The following is a 22221-nucleotide window of genomic DNA, read 5'->3' as shown; positions in this document are numbered from 1 at the left end:
ATTTTCTCATTTGACCTTTGTAGCAGTGAGAAATCTTAGTTTACCGAGAGGTCCCTGAACTTTTCGGAAATCACAAGCAAGTCCCCCGGACCTCTCCCCTCTCTTCTTCCTCCTCGCGCACGTGGGCCCCTGCTCTGTTTCCTGCCACCGGCAGCGCTGCACCTCTGCCGCCGCTCTAGTGCCGCCGCAGCGCCACCTCCTGCTGGATCCACTTCCACGCGTCGTCCACTTCCTGCCCTAACCTCTTTCCTCTCCCCTGCTGCCCTCTCGCGCGCGCGCCACGACTTCATCGAGCGTTCGCCGGCCGCCACCTCCTCGTCGCCGTGGACAGCCCACCGCGAAGGCTTTACTCTCGGTCTCTCACGCGCAACAGCATTACCTTTACCCCTACATTCTGTTCCTCCTGTTCCAGTGCCAAATTTCGAGCCTCGACCCACATTCCACCGTCGCCGTCTTCTCTTGCTCCGGCCACGCACGGCATTCCCGTGGGTAGCCATCACCAGACCTCCTCCGTCCCAATCCACCCTCGTGCAAGCTTCCCCGTTGCTTGCTCATGCTCGACAACCCTCTGTTGCCTTCCAATTGTAACCAGAGTTTCGTCTCCGACGAGCGCCACCGTCGCCGCCCTCGGCCTCACCGTGGACAGCACGATCTGAGCCTTTCCGTGCCACCACAACCCCCTAGCCAGCACTACATCATCCCTGTGAAGCTCCACGACCCATCCGTTGGCTCTCTAGTCCAGCACATCGACTCCCCGACGCTCGCCGGCATTCCTCCTCGCCGCCGCCGCTACTGTCTCTGTCGGTCACCCCTGATCCAACACGTATGCGTCCAATTGGTTGCACCTACACCTTCCCCATGACTTACTGAAGCTCGTGCGCAGGTTCCCTGTCGACGTTGACCGCCGGAGCACCACCGTCGACGGTGACCTCTCCGCCGCCGCCTCGGGCTCTCGTCGGGATCTCTTCTTCCGACCACCACGACCTACGACAAGAGGTGCACCCGAACCGTCGTGAGTTCCTGAGTCTTCTCCTCCGCTCGGACCTCGCCGCCGGCGACCTGTCTCGCCGGAACACGGCCATCCTTTCCTTGCTCTGCGTCTACCTTCAGCTCAGGGACACCGTGTTAGAAGACTTGAAAATCCAGGGGGCTATCTGCACAGCCCTAGACTCAGATGAATAGTACCCGAAGGACCCCCTTGTGTAATTATGCTGCCAACTTTGAAATTCTATATCAACTAGGGAAAAATCATAAAAATGCAAACTAAAATTTGTTGGAATCCTTAGTCAAAGATCTACAACTTTACTTAAGAGATAAACTTTAGTTTCTGAATGTTTTGTATTCTAAATTAAATGTTAAATTTAGTTACTTGTAGGCGTAGGAAATGCATAGTAATTGATTGAAAAATGATGAAAATGTAAAATTAGCTGGGTTAATTTTCTTTTAAAATGTGGAATTTAAGAAAAATAATTATCCTATCATTAAGTGATATTTCTTAGTATATAAGTTTAATTACAACTAATGCATAAGTTAACCTTGTATAATTAATTAATATCATAAATTTAAATGCTCAAAAATCAAGAAAATATTTTCCTAGTACTGTTCTATAATGGTGTAGTCTATTGCTAAATTTCCAACCTAAGATTAGGTGGGAAACAACTAAAACACATTGAACATGTTATAAGTAAGTACATAATTTAATATCAATATGGAATTCATATAAATAAATAGTATAGGCAATAGATAAAATGATTTAACTAAGTTTTGGGCATCACTCCAACCTGTTGCTCCATGCCACTAGTTAGATACTTAGTAGAGTTAACTTAGCTATTTAATGTATCTAGATAAAATAATTAATACTCGATAAATGACTGCCCAGTACAGGGTAGTTAAGTTGTTTGTTGTAATGTAATATTCTTTTAATTGGATTGCAACTTTATCGGGAATAAAAGTATATGCATTCCATAACTTATAACTGTGCATCTCATGTAGACTCGACTACTCTCGCCGACGGTGACTACGAGCTCATTCTGGAACAAGGAGAAGAATCAACTGAAGAACCCGGGAACGCCGTCGAAGGTTTAACTAAAGCTTCGAACCAAAGTTCGGATAACTTTGACCCTACCGCTCCCAATCCTACGCAAGAAGGCAAGCCCCGGACATAACCCCTACCTTATTTACACTGCAAACTATATTATTTATGTATATCTTTATGCATTAAGTTCTTAGGAGTTGTTTAGAAACCTTAGTTGCATAATTCCAGGAACCGATGTATTGAACACTAGAACTTGAGTCCGAATAGCTGCTCTGCTTATAGAGACCGGTAGAAGTCGAGTGATTCCCTGTCACTTGCGTGATATAGGAGCTGTACTGTTTACATTACTGTTATCACTATAAGGATGACGGACGGGAATTATGTGGAGTATCATATTTGAGATGATACCCCGTCTGTGTTGTTGAACTGGATAAGGCCGCAGTGTGTGGTAGCGGTGGTTAAGCGTTTGAAAGTACTAGCCACATGCCGTGAAATATGGTAAGCGGTAAGCCTAGTAACCAATCGGCCCGAGGAGTGGACATACCCCCCACCACATGTATTTGGTTCTTTTGGTTACTTGGTTCGACGTGTAGGAATACGTGTTGCTGGGCAACCAGGAGTACGGGTTTTGTAGTCGCGCTACAGACGTACGTCCTGCACTTTGGAAGTGCGTATGGTCCTACAGTCGCTTGTGGTGGCTCTGATCCACAAGTCGGAATGAAAGGCAAACGGTTGCTTCGGAATGACCCTTTGGTGTTCCAAGCGTGTGTGTTAGGTTTACCCTTGCAAGGTTTTGAAATTCGATTCAGGAATCGTCCGTTTCTCGCGGAGATTGAGACTGCTTAATCCCTTTGCCACATAGAGTAACAAGAGCAACTTTGTGATTATCAAAGATGATGTTTGATTAAAGATTCTATCATGTTTTGAGTATTTATAGGTGCTTACCTAGAATGGTTAATCAACTAGAACCTGAAAACTAAAAGTTGAAAATAAGGATCTACTCTTTGTTGCTTTTCAGCTGAAAACTCTACCCAAAACCTGAAAAGTCTACATAAGTCTAGGTACATAGCTAAGTATACCATGAGCGGATAAGTCTTGCTGAGTATTAGTATACTCAATCTTGCTTTGTAACTATCTCCTTCAGGTAATCCCCCTGATGAGCCAGCCTTCATTACACCGTGGCCCTACCCTTTGCCTGATGGTTGGTCCGTGGAGTGGGATCCGTCCCCGGCCAACACAGATTCTGTTGAGTAATATCATGCCAGGGCTAGCATGATATCTGTAATAACGACGTGTACAGTGTTCGTGTTTCCAAACTCTGCTGCTGTTACTTAAGACTTAAACCATTTTGTAATAATGTCCCTCGTTGGACACTAATGTTACTTTTATATGCATATGTAATATATCTGCCTGTGATGTAAAGTGTAATGGCATGTATATCTCTGGACTCGCCTTCGTGCGAGGTACCTTGTTGGATCCTACTTTCGGTGGTTTATCGGGACGTTACCCGACAGGCCAAGGGGTTACACCATTTGAAGTATGTTGGAGCCCTTGAGAAAGGACTTGCGTATTTGAGCCGGTGTAATTCAGGTTGGTTCTACCACAGCCGGTATCAGAGCTAACAAGTGTACCCTGGAGATATATTTAGCCTTAAAAATAATTTATAGTATAAAATTTGTTAATCAAGTATTTGCGAACTACGTTGGGTTTGTTAAGGATTATGTATAGTACGTAAAGCCCTAGGGTAATGTTATTAAGGGAATTAGAGGTGGCTGTAATATATATATAACTCTAACTCCCAGCATTACTTTTCTGTCAAAACTTAAATTCATGCACAACCCAACTTTACTTTTTGTAACGACATCTTCGATGGTGAGGTAAGGAGGTAAGGATCCTCAGCCAACTGAGGGAGCTTGGCCTTCCTGTCGGTGATGCGAACCGAACGCTGTTTCTCAAGCAGTGGCTTACTTGAGATGCTGCCAATGTACCAACTTTGGTTGACTACATTGGGAGTATATGGTTCGGCACAGGGTATGGCGATCGCTGTTCATACCCCCGCATTTTGCGGTACCCCCGTGAATACGTTGTTTCGATAACGTATGTTAACATTGTCTGTACGGCGGTAATAGTACTGATGCTATTTCTATAGTGAGCAGTAATGAATGGGGACGCTTTCATGGCATGCTGGCATGAAAGGTTCATTGGATATAAATATGTATTGTGGTTTTTCTGCAGGTACACTAACCACGATTACGAAACTAGGACGGATAGGGCTTATTGACTAGTTAATAGTGAGAGACGTATGTATTATGCCACCGAGATTAACTACGTAAGACCGAAGTTATTCGGCAGTTGTTTTTGGTTGTGAGATCGATTAGTACGTGCATGCATAATACACTAATAAACAAAATCGATGCATAATTATTTTGTATCTGTAAAGTAGGTACATGTTGGTTTTTCTTAGTTTGGGTAAGGGAAGATCTTTAGTCGAGTATCTTAAGTATCCATCTGATTTCCAGCCTTTGCTGTTATCAGAATCAGCTACCTTAATCTATTTACCTTGTAGGTTCTCAACAGGGTAAATATATCTTACCATTTGCATTGTTGTCGCAGATAGCTGCTCCTTCCAATGCCTTTTGGGATCATGAGGGGCACTTCCACACTAATGCCCTACACTGGGAAGGATTTCCTCATCTTTTGTGGGAATCCTTAAGTCTGTTTCATTATACAGAGCCTCCTCAATGCGATGGGGTGGAATATCGCGAAGAGGGAGTTCCTCGATGCCGGGTTAAGATGATAATTCCTCAACACCCTTTCCGCTCCTCAAGGCAGCCCATAGAAGTGGAGGTAGTTGGATATCGTCTGGTTGATACCCTTGAAACTGCTGCCTTGGAAGCTATCAAACTTTTCTGCAACCAACATCCAACAGAGGTTGCCGCATATCCTATTGGTTTATTTCCTACCATAGACCCTGGTAATTTGGAATGGAATTTTTGGACAGAGCATCTTGGTCATATGTTAGGAGATCTGGCTGAAGAAACCGTCCGTAGCATTACCAGGTTCATGGATGTGCAGCATCATTACCAGATTTTGCTACGTCATAGCATGGGTCAGTTAACTAGTGTGGCTCAAAGCCACTATCGGAATGCTGATCGTCAAGTTACCCAAATAGTGGAATTACAAGCCCTGGTAACTCAGAAGGATGAAATCATCGCAGCAAGGGATGAGACTATCCTTCATTGAGAAGATCAGATCAACGAGAGTGATCATATAATCACTCAGCGCGACACTGTTATTGAGTTCCTACAGGCATAAATCCATGATCTGATACTTGAAGCTGATGATGCTCAGGCTCACCTTGAGGAACTGCAGCAGCAACCGATACTTCCCGCTGCACCCGTAATGCCTGAAGAAGAAGAAGATCCAGAAGAGATTGAGGGTGTTTCAGAGATTGACTCCGAGCACGGAGAACCTGTTCTTAGTCCCTATCACTCTTCTTCTGGCAGTCAATCTTCTGTAGGCAACTTCGACGATTTTTAGTTTAGCAAATCGTCGACTATCTAGATGTAACCTATGGGCATGTAATAACTTAAGTAGTGAGTAACTTATCTAAATCTCGTGCCATTTGTTGTAATCTAGATGGCCTGCGTAGGGAACTTCGGATGTGTAATGTGGAAAACAATCAAAATCAGTGCTGTAATATAAGTTTCTTGTTTTATCATCTTATTCACTATCCTTAAGTTCTGAAATGAGATGATTGAATGAAATGTATGCATTATTTATCTAAGTGTTATATCTTCTGAAATTGGGAGTAAGATTATATGGTGATTAATGGACATCTCCTTTATTTCAGATGGTTGGAGCCACGCGTGGAACCCCGGAAGTTTTCCGGGCAGATCAGCCCAACGGTTCTCAACAACCACCACCACCGCCTCCTAACCTTGCCGCGGTTATGGCTCGGCAAACTGAACTTCTCAACTTGCTGGTACAAGCACAACAGAACCAGCAACGTCAGCAGTTCCGAGGAGGTCGTAATGACTCCAATCCTCCCGTGGCCAGTTATCAGGATTTCATCAGTACCCAGCCTCCATTTTTCAGTAAAGCTGAAGAACCCTTGGACGCCGATGCTTGGCTCCATATAATTGAATCGAAGTTCGCTCTATTGACAATACCTTATGCGGACTCAAGCAAAGCTTCTTTTGCCGCCCAACAACTCCGTGGTGCTGCTCGGATCTGGTGGGATAATTTCTACGCCATGCAACCTGCAGGGCATGTTATCACCTGGGATGAATTTCGGGCAGCCTTTAGAGCACATTATATTCCTGAGGGATTGCTGGAGCGAAAGTTGAATGAATTCTTGGCACTTACTCAAGGCACCAGTACAGTCCTGTAGTACGCATAGAATTTCAATCATCTGTGTCAATATGCGGGATATCATGCGGATAATGATGCCAAGAAACAAGATCGTTTCCGTCGGGGCCTTAATACCAAGTTCAAGGAACGCCTGAATCTTGTGAGGGCTAATACTTTCAGCGAGCTGGTTAATATGGCCTTAACCCAAGAAGATTGCATTATAGCGCATTATGCTGAGAAAAAGAGAAAGATCCCTACTGGACCCTCGAGTGCTCAATCATCGAGTTATCGGGTTGTTCCCAACACACCGCTCAGGGCACCGCAGCGGAATGCCCCAACTGGTAGACTGGTTTTCAGGCCGCCCCAACAGCAGGGAAGATACAGACCTCCCGTTCCTCCGCAACAACCACAACAATCTGGCCTGCGGCCAAATGTTCAACAAGTGCAATAGAGAAGCAGCAATTATCGCTGTTTCAATTGCGGAAGTGCGGATCATTTTATCAGAGATTGTCCGCAGCCCAAGAAACCTAACCAAGGGCAGAGTTCTACTTAGGGTAACCAGAACAAGGGCAAGAAATCGATGATGCAAGTCCGGCAAGGACGGATTAATTTCACTACCCTTGTAGAGCTTCCGGATGGAGCTTCCGTCATGTCGGGTACATGCTTTATTCACCACAAACCAGTTGTTACATTATTTGATTCAGGAGCAACACATAGTTTTATTAGTAACAACTGTGGTACCCGGATAGGACTTGATCCTTATTTTACTCAAGGGTCACATATGATCTCTACCCCTGGAGGAAATATTACTTCCAACCAAATGATTAGAAGTGTACCAATTCAGTTAGGTAGTAAAGAAATCAAAACTGATTTGGTTTCACTAAGTTTGGAGGGTATTGATGTTATACTTGGGACAAACTGGATGACTAAACATCAAGTACGGCCAGATATTTCTTCCCAAGTTGTCGAAATTAATTCACCATATTATGGGATCACCACCCTTTATCTGCCTCAGCCAGAATGTCTGCATTCTTGCACTTATGCCATCATAGACATCAAGGTAAAAGATATTCCTGTAGTCTGTGAGTACCCCGATGTCTTTCCAGACGATTGCCTGGAATGCCACCGGACAGAGACATTGAGTTCATTATTGAACTTCAACCTGGCACTGCTCCTATTTCCAAGAGGCCATATCGCATGCCACCAAATGAATTAGCCGAGTTAAAGATCCAACTCCAAGATCTTCTTGATAAGGGTTATATACGCCCAAGTGCCTCACCTTGGGGTTGCTCTGCTCTCTTTGTCAAGAAGAAAGACAATAGCCTAAGGCTATGTGTCGATTACCGTCCACTCAATGCGGTTACTATCAAAAATAAGTATCCTCTTCCCCGCATTGACATTTTGTTCGATCAGCTAGCCGGAGCTAAGATCTTTTCTAAGATTGATTTACGCTCTGGTTATCATCAAATTAAAATCAGGCCTTGTGACATTCCAAAAACGGCCTTCTCGACCAGATATGGATTATATGAATATCTGGTTATGTCATTTGGACTTACTAATGCACCGACATATTTCATGTATCTCATGAATTTAGTATTTATGCCGGAACTCGACAAATTCGTCGTGGTCTTCATTGATGACATTCTGATATACTCCAAAACTAAAGAGGACCATGCTAATCATTTACGTGTCATTCATCAATGACTACGTGATCATCGCCTTTATGCCAAATTCTCGAAATGTGAATTCTGGCTGGATAGTGTGAAATTTTTAGGACATACTATTTCCAGTGGAGGCATATCAGTTGATCCAACCAAAGTCCAAGAGGTTATGGACTGGAAACCTCCAACTTCCGTCCATCAAATTCGCAGTTTCCTTGGATTGGCGGGATATTATCGCCGATTCATTCCAGACTTCTCTAAAATAGCCAAACCCATGACTGAGCTACTTAAGAAAGAAGTTAAATTCCATTGGAATGACAAATGTGAGGAAGCATTCCATACTTTGAGAAGACTTCTAACAACTGCCCCAGTGCTAGCTCAGCCAGATAACACTCACCCTTTTGATGTCTACTGTGATGCCTCTGGAACTGGCCTTGGTTGTGTCCTTATGCAAAACAACCGGGTCATTGCCTATGCATCCAGAGCACTCCGAACTCATGAGCAAAACTATCCGACACATGATCTTGAATTGGCATCAGTTATCCATGCTCTCAAGATCTGGAGACATCATCTTATGGGTGCTAAGTGTAATATCTACACTAACCATAAGAGCCTCAAATATATCTTCACTCAAGCTGACCTGAATATGAGGCAAAGGCGTTGGTTAGAATTAATCAAAGACTATGACCTTGAGGTACACTACCATCCAGGCAAAGCCAATGTGGTTGCGGATGCACTTAGCCGCAAAGCACATTGTCATTGTTTATCCGTAGCAACTTTCAGTGACACTCTCTGCCATCAGATGAGAAAACTCAATCTAGAGATCATTTCTCAAGGTAGTATGAATCTGTTATCCATTGAGTCTACTCTGCAAGATAGAATCATCATGTCGCAACTACATGATGAGGGTATCAAAATAATCAAATCAAAGCTATCTCTGGGAGAAGCCAAATATAAGTGTTTTCACACCAATCATAAAGGAGTCCTATGGTTCAACAATCGCATTGTTGTACCTAAAGATCATCCATTGCGTAGACAAATCCTTGATGAAGCCCATCTATCCAAATTCTCTATTCATCCTGGTAGCACCAAAATGTATCAAGATCTACGACAACATTTTTGGTGGACCAGAATGAAAAGAGAAATTGCCAAATATGTATCTGAGTGTGATACATGCCAGAGAGTCAAAGCTAGACACTTAAAAGCTTCTGGTACACTTCAACCACTACCTATTCCATCATGGAAATGGGAAGATATTAGTATGGATTTCATTGTTGGTCTTCCTAACACCTCCCAAAAACATGATTCCATATGGGTAATTATCGATAGACTTACTAAAACAGCTCATTTTCTTCCTGTGCATACCATTTACTTTGCTAAGAAGTATGCCGAAGTCTATCTGGATCAAATTGTTCGATTGCATGGGGTTCCAAAAACCTTTATCTCTGATCGAGGGCCCCAATTTATTGCACATTTTTGGGAACAATTACAATCAGCTCTAGGAACTAAACTGATTCGAAGTTCTGCATATCATCCCCAGACTGATGGACAAACTGAGCAAGTTAACCAAATCCTTGAAGACATGCTCCGAGCTTGTGTTATTCACTATGGTACAAGCTGGGACAAGTGCCTTGCTCTAGCTGAATTCTCTTACAACAACAGTTACCAAGCTAGTCTTCAAATGGCTCCTTTTGAAGCGTTATACGGTCGAAGATGTCGAACTCCTTTGAGTTGGTCTGAAACTGGTGAACGCAAAATCTTCGGACCAGACTTAGTCATGGAAGCCGAAGATAAGGTCAAGGTTATTCAAGCCAATCTCAAAACCGCTCAGTCTAGACAGAAAAGCTACGTGGATAAGAGGAGGAAACCTCTGCAATTTCAAGTAGGAGATTTTGTCTATCTCCGAGCATCTCCTACCAAAGTGTCCAACGTTTCAGTATAAAAGGGAAGTTAGCACCCTGATATGTCGGACCCTTCAAAATGCTCAATGTTTGTGGCCCAGTGGCTTACAAAATTAGCCTTCCATCTCAATTGGCTACTATTCACAATGTCTTCCATGTCTCTCAGCTTAAGAAATGTGTAAAAGTACCCACAGAAATCATGGAGACTTGTGCCATTGAGATTGAACCTGATCTATCTTACATCGAGCAACCTATTCGAATTTTGGATACCCAGGAAAGGCTCAACAGAAGAAGGGCAGTTAAGATGTATAAAATCTTATGGGATCATCACACCGAGGAAGAAGCAACTTGGGAAAAAGAATCTTATCTTCAACAAAATTTTCCGAATTTCCTTCAAGCCAATCCTCAAATCTAATCGTCTGATTCAATTCAGCTTCGGAATCTCGGGACGAGATTCTTTTTAGAGGGGAAGGCTGTAACATCCAGGTAGTTAGAAACCTAGACACTAAGTTTGGATATCTTATATGTATGCTTGCTATGATATAGGCGAGTTGTACAAGATAACTTGGGGTATATTTGTAAATTATGAATTATATAAGTCCTTGAGTGTAATTGGGTAAAAGTACTATTAAGTATCAAATCTAAATGACTGTAGAGAAGAAAAGTACAAAAGTTAAGTTGAAACCTAAGAAAAATAGACTTTGTATGAAACTAAGAGCCTATGTGTGATTAACACAAAAATATAAGGGCTTACATGTGAAAAGATTGATACATGAAAGTAAAATTCAGGTTTATTTGGGTACCAATATGTAAGAATACAAGTAATCATGATATTCCAGGAAATTTGTAAACATACCCAAAGTTTGATCAAATTTATTTGAATAAAGACAAAAGTAATTCAAATTCTACCTTTATTCATAAACTTAACTTAAAGAGTTGTAAAATTTGACTTTCTGAACTTAAGCCCTAAAACAATGTTGTAGAGTTTGAAAAACTCTACAACTTTCATGTTGAGCATTTTCTCATTTGACCTTTGTAGCAGTGAGAAATCTTAGTTTACCGAAAGGTCCCTGAACTTTTTGGAAATCACAAGCAAGTCCCCCGGACCTCTCCCCTCTTCTTCCTCCTCGCGCACGTGGGCCCCTGCTCTGTTTCCTGCCGCCGGCAGCGCTGCACCTCTGCTACCGCTCTACCGCCGCCGCAACGCCACCTCCTGCTGGATCCACTTCCACGCGTCGTCACCTTCCTGCCCTGACCTCTTTCCTCTCCCCTGCTGCCCTCTCGCGCGCGCGCCACGACTTCACCGAGCGTCCGCCGGCCGCCACCTCCTCGTCGCCGTGGACAGCCCACCGCGAAGCCTTAACTCTCGGTCTCTCGCACGCAACAGCATTACCTTTACCCCTACATTCTGTTCCTCCAGTTCCAGTGCCAAATTTCGAGCCTCGACCGACATTCCACTGCCGCCGTCTTCTCTTGCTCCGGCCACGCACAGCATTCCCGTGGGCAGCCATCACCGGACCTCCTCCGTCCCAATCCACCCTCGTGCAAGCTTCCCCGTTGCTTGCTCGTGCTCGATGACCCTCTGTTGCCTTCTAATTGTAACCAGAGTTTCGTCTGCAACGAGCGCCACCGTCGCCGCCCTTGGCCTCATCGTGGACAGCACGATCTGAGACTTTCCGTGCCACCACAACCCCCTAGCCAGCACTACATGTAACGCCCTGAAAATCTCGAGCCTAAACTACGCGATAGGGTGTTCCGACTAAAAACTGATTCACCGTAACACCCTGACCCCCTTTGCCACACGTGCGCGTTACGTCCCCCGCCCTGTGCCACACAACGCCCGGCCTCCCCCACGCGCACCACCTCGACCCTCGCCATCGCGTCACGACGACCACGCGCGACCGCTTCCCACAATTTGCGCCGGTGCAAGACCTTTCTCGCGCGGCGCGCGAATCCCGCGCGCGCGTGGCCGACCGGCCGCGGTCGTCGCCGCGACCGGCGCCGACGCGCCCCTCCCGTTTCTCCCTCTTCTCTTCTCTTCTCTCTTTTTCTCTCTCCCTTCTATTTCTTTCCTTTTTCTTTCTTTCTTTCTTTCCTTCCTTTCTTCTTTTCCCCTCTTCTCCCTCCTTCTCTCTGCTCCCGAGCGCCACCGGCCCTCTCCTCGCGTACGCGCCCTCGCGCTCCTGCTCTCGCGCGCACGCCGCCGTACGCGCGCGCACCGCCGGACCGCGCGCACGCACGCGTACGCGCACGCGCACGGCCACGGCACGCGCGCGCAATCGCGCGGCTCGCTGCGCCGCCCCGGCCTCGCCGCCCGCGCCGTGCCTGCGCGCGCGCCCCGCCCTGGCCCGCGCTTCGCCGCGCCGCACGCACGCCCGGCCCCGCATCGCCGCGCCGCCCGCTGCGCCACGCCACGCCACGCCACGCCACCGCGCGCTCTGTGCCGCGCGTGCCGCGCCGCCCGTCGCTGCCCCGCCCCGCCGCGCGCGTGCCGTCGCACAGCGTCGCCCCACGTGCCCGCGTCACGTCGCCTCGGCCTCGCCGCACCACCGCTCGGCGACACACATGACACGACACGGCCGCCATTAAGGCGTACCGCGCCGCTCGCCGGCCTCCCCACCGGCCACCGCTACCCGCCGCCTTTGGGGGCCTATAAATAGGCCCTCACCCCGCCCTCTTCTCCCCACGGCCTCCACCGCCACCGCCTGCCGCCTCCCTCGCCTCCAGCGCCGCCGCCGCCCACAGCTCCTCCTCCGCCCGCTGCCCACCGTGGGCGTGCCTCCTCGCTCCACCTCGGCCCGAGGTGAGAATAGGGATGGGATCCCCTCCTTCCCCTCTCCCTTTTCCCCTCAAACCCGAGCCGCCCCATGGCCCCGGCCGCCGGGATTTGGGCCGGCGCCGAGCTCCCTCCTCCCCCTCTGTTTTCCTCTGGCAAGAGGAGGAAGAAAGGGGGGGCTGTTGCCCAAAACCCCTCCCTCTTTCCTGTTTTTCCAAAGAACCCCCCCCTGTCCTTTAACTACTTCTTTTGCTAATGAGACCTCACTCTTTTTATTATTTCGAAACGAACCCTCCAATACTTGAACTTAGATATACTTGGCACTCTTTAGCATGCCCCGAGAAATTCTAGGATTTACAAAAAGGTCCCTGCTATTTCCAGATACTTACGAATAAACCCCTAGAGCCCTGTGTGACCACCCGAAACCCCTTTAGCTCGTCATTTTATGTGCAAAACGACCTCCGATCGACCCGAAACTTTACCACGCCCTTTCTAGTATAGTTCTAGCCATGCCATTAAGAAACCACCCAAAAATATTACCCCTACCTCCGTAACTAAATTATTTCCGATTCAAGCTCAACGATAAAAGCTTTTAGTTCTCTCGCTTGATTGCGTGCCTGTTTGTTTGCGTCGTAGGACACGGAGTGAACGAAGGAGTTCCCGACTGCGACCAAGCAACCGAGGACCAGTTCTGCGACCCCGAACCCGAGGGGCAGTGCTTCGATCAGGACCTCCCGCAAGGGTTTGACGATGGCAAGTTCAACTCCGCCCTTTGATGCATGTTTCTGTCCTAATTTTTATGAACACAACCCAGTGGCCTGTTTTATAAAATTGTATGGTTTTGCGTGCTAAAAACATGGTAGGATAGCCACCCTTGTTTGAGATAACCCTACCTTGACCACCTGATTTTATAAAGAAAATGTGTGTGTGTGGGAAGGGATACAATGTGGTTTTGAAAGACGAGTTAGACGGGATGGATGGCATTTCTGTGTGAATTGCCGTTGGTGTGCTCGTACCTGTGTGGTTGAGCGTGGAAGGGAGATATCCATCTTGTCACCCCTAAGGACCGAGTTGGTGTGACATCTCACCTAGCTTCCTGTCGTGCAAACCACTTGACTGTTGTATGGGCAACGGCTTAGCATAAATCCCACTAGTTAGCCTGATAGTCATCAGGAGAGCTGAGAGCAACGGGTGATCAAGGAGAAGGGATAAGCTCTGTGTGACTTATGCCCTGGTTAAACCTCGGTGGTAGGTTGAATGACCCCTTGATGGATCCCGTGGTGGCTAGTCAGGCCTAGCTAAGGTGGGTAATGGCTTTGTTGGGATCTGCACCGGCACCAAGGTGTCCGTGCTGTGGTACCCCACCTGTGGGTAAAGTTGCACACCTCTGCAGAGTTAAAATCTATTCGAATAGCCGTGCCCACGGTATTGGGCAGGTTATGGTGTGGTCACATAACTAGTGTTTCTCTGGGAATGGATGGGCTGGTGTGAGTTGTTTGGAAAGTGTCCGGCAGTTGTGCCGTGTGCTACGGCGGATGGGGAGTCCGGTAGCAGATTAAAACTTGGATCCTGTGTGGATCAACATCGTGTGCTCCTTGGTATTGGAAAACTTGTTTTGAAAATGTTTTCAAAAGGAACCCTTGCATATAACCGAGTTTTCCGCAAACAAACCCTAACCGTACCCTTGGATCGTCCTTTGCATTAATTTCTATTATATCCCCCTCCGTGGGTGTGATTGGACTTGCTGAGTACGTCTGTACTCACCCCATTCTTACTTTTACAGTGGAAGACCCAGACTACGTCCCCGAAGACAACGAGTAGGGTTTCGTCCTGCACCCAGTCTTGCCTGTGGTTGAGGCCACCGTTGGATTCCGCATGGCGCAAAACTCTGATGATCCTCTTTTCGTAACTAGTGTAGTGGTGTGGGTTTTAGTTGTAATCCTCGCGATAGTGGCGCTTCACTGCCCATTACCGCGAAGAGTTGTACGGTGATGTACCATCTGTTGTAATAAAAGTGTTATCAGCCTCCTGGGACTGATAAATTAACACTTTTAAGTCTTCCATGATGGGGGGACGCTTCAGGTGGTATCAGAGCCGTAGGCTGGCCGTAGGACATGACCCTAGGAACGAGACCCCTTTTCAGGCCCTAGAACTTGTCCCGATTTAGAAATTTTCTGCACAAACACTCACCACTGGTCTTTGCCTTGTTCCAGATGGCTGGCAATGGATGGGTTAGCGGAATCTGCCACGCAGAGCCCGGCCTTCCCAAGTTGCTATTGCTCAGCCTGGAACGCGTTGGGATTATGGAACCACCGGAGTATGCCTACCGTGAGTACCTCGCCGGAGGCACCCTTCGGTGCGATATAATGGTCTTTGTAGAAAGAAGCACCGCTACCCTGATGTGGACCCTTGGTTCATCTCCACTGCTGGTTTCCGCTTCCCCGACACCTATCGAAAGGCCGCTCGTAAAGCCCTGCGACGGCTGCGTGTGCTCTACAGGCGCCACCTTCAGCGGACCCCCATGGGATTTTTCCCACCCGCTGAGGGGAGAGGACGCACTTGGATTGCCCGAATGAGGGGACTTGGACGAGAAGAAGAAGACCTAGAAGATACGGTCTCCCACCTATCCATCTACCTTACTGGCTTGGATGCACTCTGCCGCGAACAGTCGGCGCAACTGAAGCAGCTAATCCGTGGGATTGAGAGGATAACCCAGGAGCTGGAGGAACAACGGACAAGAGCTGCAAACGCCGAGCATTCCTTAGCCGCCCTCCAAGCCCAGATGCAAGAATACGAGAACCGCAACGGAATAGGTGGATGGATCGAGGAAGAAGAAGAAGAACCCATGGAAACCCATTGGGACAAGGGTACTCAGACCGAGAACGAGATGGATCGGTTCCTTCCAATAAAGAAGCGCTCTATCAGGACTGAGGAAGAATCCCCGTAATAGGATTAGCACTCCAAGCTAGAACCCGACCCTAATAACCCCGTGCCCCTGGAAACTGTACCCCCCCATGTTGCAATAATAAATGTTATCTACTCCCTCGTTGTACCTGCACAAAATTTGTTTACCCTGTTCATGTTTCAGATGGCTGAGGAAGGATGGACCCAGGGCGATTGCCAAGCAGCACCTGGCTTTCCCGGCCTCTTAATCAACACCCTGGAGGACCTTGGCGTTACAGAACGCCCAAGGTACTACAGCCGAGAGTACGAGCACCATGGTACCCTCCGCTGCAGGGTGATCCTGGTCATCGCCAGGAGCAACCGCTACCCCGACATCCAGCCTTGGCGAGCGACCGCCACCGGATTTAGACACCAAGACACCTACCCCCTGGCCATCAGAAAAGCACTCCGTTATTTGTGCCGGATTTTTGAAGAACACCTCACCCCCACGCCAGCGAAGTTCTTCCCGCCGGCCATTAGAAACCCAGTCTGGGAGGCACGCATGAGAAACCTGGAGCGACGTCGCCACGAAGAAGGCCCCCTGTACCAAGTGGCTACCTACCTAGCCGCCCTGGACCAACTCTTTGATGAGCAAGCCAACCTTCTAAGGGAGCAGACCCATCGAGCCGAGCAAGCAGAGCTCGCGGTGAGGATACAGCAGATCCGAGCCGCCCATGCCGAGGCAAGAGCCGCAGCCGCGGTCAGTAACGAAGCAGTCGCCCAAGAAAGCCTCAGGCAAGCCCGAGACCGGCGCATGCAAGATTGGACCCGAAGTGGGACACCAGTCCCGGCAATTGGGGAGGACCATGTCTTACTCGGGACGCCCATCATAGGATGGGGACCCCTTTTTGGAAACACACAAGCCCCACCCGGGAACCCTGAAAGCTCTGCTGCCGCCGTCGAAAGGGATGCTGAAGCGCAACCCTCGACCAATGGAAACCCGGAGAACGGCGAGCAAGGATCACTCGCGCTCTCCGCCCCAGAAGAAGGCCTGCCCCGCGAGTAAAGGACCGGCGCCACCCTAGTGATGTGTCCCCAGCCACTTTTGTTGTGCCTGATCCCAGACGAGTAGTACGAGACCTAGCCTTACCCTAAGTTGTACCCCTTTGCAGTAATAAAATGGTTGGTGCTTGTTGTTTGTGATGTTATGTGCTGGTTTGCTGTGTGCTGATTATTTATATGAGTACCGGCAGGAGGTAGATTCTGCCTTATATATATACGAATTAAACAACTTAAACATCACATAAACGTAACCCCAATCTACCCGATCAACAGGTGACCCCCCGGAATGTCGCGAGGGCCTCCCGTGGCCGGAACCCCGTAGCTGCTAGTGTCGGAGCACATCCCGTTGAACAAGATCTTCCCCAAGGAGAACAGGAAGTAAGCCAGAACCGAGGGGAAGTCAAGAAGGAGAACAACTACCACCACCCCCACCTCTCGGAGACCTGGCGCAGATCATCCATAATCAGACCCTCATACTGGAGACTCTGGCGAATGCCCTCATTAACCGGCAGCCACGAGGGCAGAATATGAACGATAAGCTGACGGCCTTTCTAAGGACCAAGCCACCTACCTTCGCCGGATCCTGCAACCCGCTGGATGCTGACGACTGGTTGCGAGTGATTCAGAGGAAGCTCGAACCATTCGAATGCCAGGACCGGGATAAAGTCCTTCTGGCAGCCCACCAGCTCACCGGAACAGCGTTATCCTGGTGGGAAAACTATTGTGCCGCAGCCGAAGATGCCTCTACCATCACCTGGGCAGAATTCGTAAGGGAGTTCCGCCACTATCACATTCCTTCGGCCACCATGAAGCGCAAGGCGGATGAATTCCGCGCACTGCAACAAGGAAGCATGACGGTGGAAGAGTACACCCACCGGTTCATTGAGTTGGCCCGTTATGCACCGGAGGAAGTGAATGACGATGACAAGAAACAGGATATGTTTAAGAAAGGACTGAGCCCAGAACTCCGGACCTTGCTCACCCCTCAGATCTACCCTGACTTCAACACTCTGATGAACAAGGCCATCCTTACGGAAAGGGCCAAGGCTGAAGAAAGAAAGGACAACAAACGCAAATTCCTGGAAAGCAAGGCCCGCCAGCAGGACCGCTTCCAAAAGCCGAGAAACTCCAATTACACTGCACCAAGATCTCAGGCTCCGATGCAGTATAGGACTCAGTCGCAAGTGACAGGACCACAGGCCCCGCCCAGGAGCCAGAATACCACGAGGGCCCCGCAGAGCAATACAAGCCAGGTCGCCCCCGACAATAACAATGTTAGGGCCTGTTTCAACTGCCGTGAAATAGGGCATTACATCGCCAATTGCCCTTATGCCAAGAACAAGCCGGCCACATCAGCCTTCTCCAACTCGGTGAGTGGACCCAGACCAGCCTTGACCGGCGCCAACCGAGTGCCTGTCCGCAACAACGATAACAGCCAGCAGACAAAGCAGCCCCAGCAATCGTTTGGACGAGCCCGCGTCAATCACATCGATGCGCAGGAGGCTCAGGAAGCTCAGGGAGTAGTGCTCGGTGAGTACCTAGTCAACTCAACTCTGGCAACAGTACTATTTGATTCTGGGGCATCGCACTCGTTTATATCCTCAAGTTTTGTGGAAAAACACAAAATATCTACGGAACTACTAGCTACACCCCTATTAACCCGGACGCCTGGGGGCGACATCAATTGTCAAATAGGTTATCCACGGGTAAGGATCACTTTAAGTGGGGTAGAATTTCTAGCAGACTTGGTAGTACTTAAGTCTGGGGGAATAGACGTGATTCTTGGAATGGATTGGTTAAGCCGACACAATGGTCTCATAGGCTGCACTGACAAAGTGGTACACCTAACAAACCCCGAAGGGATACGAGTGATCTGCCATACTCGGGATAGTGAGTTTGACCCAATGATGTTTAGCATGGAAGCCAAGCCCTTAGAAGGAGTTCCGGTAGTAAACGAATACCCGGGTGTATTCCCGAAGAGCTTCCCGGTATGCCACCGGATAGGGATATAGAGTTCGTCATTGACCTTATCCCTGGAACCTCCCCTATAGCCAAAAGACCCTATAGGATGGCGGCATCCGAATTGACGGAATTAAAGAAACAACTAGAAGAGCTGCAACGAATTGGTTTCGTCAGACCAAGCTCGTCACCATGGGGAGCCCCAGTCCTATTTGTCAAGAAGAAAGATGGGAGTATGAGGTTGTGTGTAGATTACCGGGCACTGAACGAGGTTACCATTAAGAACAAGTACCCCCTCCCAGGATTGATGACCTTTTCGATCAGCTAAAAGGAGCCAAGTACTTTTCTAAGATCGATCTAAGGTCAGGATATTTCCAACTCAAGATTAGGGAAAGTGACATCCCTAAGACAGCTTTTGTCACTCGCTACGGGCAATTTGAGTTCACCGTAATGTCCTTCGGACTAACCAATGCCCCTGCCTATTTATGAACCTCATGAACAAAGTATTTATGGACGAGCTGGATAAGTTTGTCGTAGTCTTTATCGACGATATACTTATCTACTCCAAGAGTATTCAGGAACATGAGCAACATCTGCGGGTAGTATTGGAAAAGCTGAGGGCACATAGGTTATATGCCAAGTTCAGCAAGTGCGAATTCTGGCTGGAAAGAGTAGCTTTCCTTGGGCACATCCTGACCGCGGAAGGCGTAGCCGTGGACCCAGAGAAGGTCGAAGCAGTTTCCAACTGGCAACGACCGACTAATGTTAGTGAAATCAGAAGTTTTCTTGGATTATCCGGATACTATCGGAGATTTATCGAGGGATTTTCCAAGATAGCCCGACCCATGACGGAACTTCTTAAGAAGGAGAAGAAGTTCGCCTGGACGGAAAGTTGTGAAAGAAGTTTTCAAGAGTTGAAACAAAGGCTGACAACCGCCCCAGTGCTAACCCTACCGGACATCCATCGGGATTTTGTCATTTATTGTGATGCATCCCGACAAGGATTAGGGGTGTGTGCTGATGCAAGATGGGAAAGTCGTTGCATATGCCTCCCGCCAACTCTGGAACCACGAGCAGAACTATCCGACCCATGACTTAGAATTAGCAGCCGTAGTGCATGCCCTCAAGATCTGGAGGCATTACTTGATCGGGAATAAGTGTGAGATTTACACTGACCATAAGAGTCTGAAGTACATCTTTACCCAACCGGATTTGAACCTGAGGCAGAGGAGATGGCTGGAGTTGGTTAAGGATTACAATTTGGAAATCCATTATCACCCCGGAAAGGCGAACGTGGTAGCCGATGCCTTAAGCCGGAAATCCTATGGACCCAAGGATGATAATCTGCGCGAGGAAATGGCACGATTAAATGTGCACATTGTTCCTCGAGGTTCCAGCCAAGTGCTAAACGTCAGTCGACACTAGAAGATGGGATTAGAGAGGCCCAACGATCGGATCAAGAGTTAATGAAAATCCGCAAACAAACCGGAGAAAACAAAGCGCCAGGTTTCAGAGTGGACAATAAGGGGACGTTATGGTACGAGGATAGAATTTGTGTTCCCCAGAATGGAGATTTTCGGCAATTAATCATGGACGAAGCCCATAACTCGGCTTACTCCATCCACCCAGGATCCACCAAAATGTATATGGACATAAGGCAAAAATACTGGTGGAATGGAATGAAAGCGGATATTGCACGATTTGTGGCACATTGTGATACCTGCCAAAGGATCAAGGCCGAGCATCAAAGGCCGGCAGGATTATTGCAACCCTTGCCTATCCCGGTTTGGAAATGGGATGAAATAGGAATGGACTTTGTAGTGGGACTGCCCAGAACACAGAAAGGACACGATTCCATATGGGTAATAGTGGATCGACTCACTAAATCGGCTCATTTCATACCCGTACGAACCACTTACGGTGGAGAAAAGCTGGCAAAGCTTTATGTGGAAACATAGTAAAATTACATGGAGTGCCCCAGCAGAATTGTCTCAGATAGAGGAACCCAATTCACCTCTAGATTCTGGAAGAGCTTGCATCAAGCCATGGGCACCAAATTAGATTTCAGCTCCGCATATCACCCGCAGACGGATGGCCAGACCGAAAGGGTGAACCAGATTATGGAAGATATGCTGAGAGCATGCGTCTTGACCTATGGACAGGATTGGGAGCAGAGTCTGCCTTATGCAGAGTTTTCGTACAACAATAATTATCAAGCCAGCCTTGGGCATGTCACCGTTCGAAGCCCTCTATGGAAGAAAGTGCAAAACTCCCCTGATGTGGTCAGAAGTTGGGGAACGTGCACTAGTAGGACCCGCGCTCATAAAAGAAGCGGAAGAAAAAGTAGCAGAAATCCGCGAGAAATTGAAAGCAGCCCAGTCACGACAAAAGAGCTACGCAGACAAGAAGAGGCGGGAAATAAGTTCAACCCAGATGATTTTGTCTATCTCAAGGTCTCACCCATTCGGGGAACGCGAAGGTTTCAAGTACAGGGAAAATTGGCCCCTCGATACATCGGACCGTATCGAGTTCTGAAGAAAGTCGGAGCAGTAGCGTACCGACTGGAGCTACCAGAAGAAATGTCAGACATACACCCAGTATTTCATGTCTCGCAATTAAGAAGGTGTTTAAGAGTACCCGAGGGAGAACACGTGCCGGTAGAAACAATAGACCTGCAGCCGGATCTGCGGTACCAGGAAGTACCGGTCAAAATTCTAGACACTGTCGCTAAGAGGACAAGAAATTCCGAAGTACGGATATGCAGGGTTCAATGGAGCAGATACGGAGTAGAGGAAGCAACCTGGGAGCGCGAGGAGGCCCTAAAGAAAGAATTCCCCATCTGTTTAGAAGCCAGCCGAATCTCGAGGACGAGATTCACTTAAGTGGGGTAGGTTTGTAACACCCTGAAAATCTCGAGCCTAAAACTACGCGATAGGGTGTTCCGACTAAAAACTGATTCACCGTAACACCCTGACCCCCTTTGCCACACGTGCGCGTTACGTCCCCGCCCTGTGCCACACAACGCCCGGCCTCCCACGCGCACCACCTCGACCCTCGCCATCGCGTCACGACGACCACGCGCGACCGCTTCCCACAATTTGCGCCGGTGCAAGACCTTTCTCGCGCGCGCGCGAATCCCGCGCGTGGCCGACCGCCGCGGTCGTCGCCGCGACCGGCGCCGACGCGCCCCTCCCTTTTCTCCCTCTTCTCTTCTCTTCTCTCTTTTTTCTCTCTCTCCTTCTATTTCTTTCCTTTTTCTTTCTTTCTTTTCCTTCCTTTCTTCTTTTCCCCTCTTCTCCCTCCTTCTCTCTGCTCCGAGCGCCACCGGCCCTCTCCTCGCGTACGCGCCTCGCGCTCCTGCTCTCGCGCGCACGCCGCCGTACCGCGCGCACCGCCGGACCGCGCGCACGCACGCGTACACGCACGCGCACGCCACGGCACGCGCGCGCAATCGCGGCTCGCTGCGCCGCCCCGGCCTCGCCGCCCGCGCCGTGCCTCGCGCGCGCCCCGCCCTGGCCCGCGCTTCGCCGCGCCGCACGCACGCCCGGCCCCGCATCGCCGCGCCGCCCGCTGCCCACGCCACGCCACGCC

The sequence above is a fragment of the Panicum hallii genome, chromosome 6 (genome assembly GCF_002211085.1).
Source record: "Panicum hallii strain FIL2 chromosome 6, PHallii_v3.1, whole genome shotgun sequence".
NCBI classification, from domain to species: domain Eukaryota; kingdom Viridiplantae; phylum Streptophyta; class Magnoliopsida; order Poales; family Poaceae; genus Panicum; species Panicum hallii.
This window is presented reverse-complemented; position numbering follows the sequence as displayed.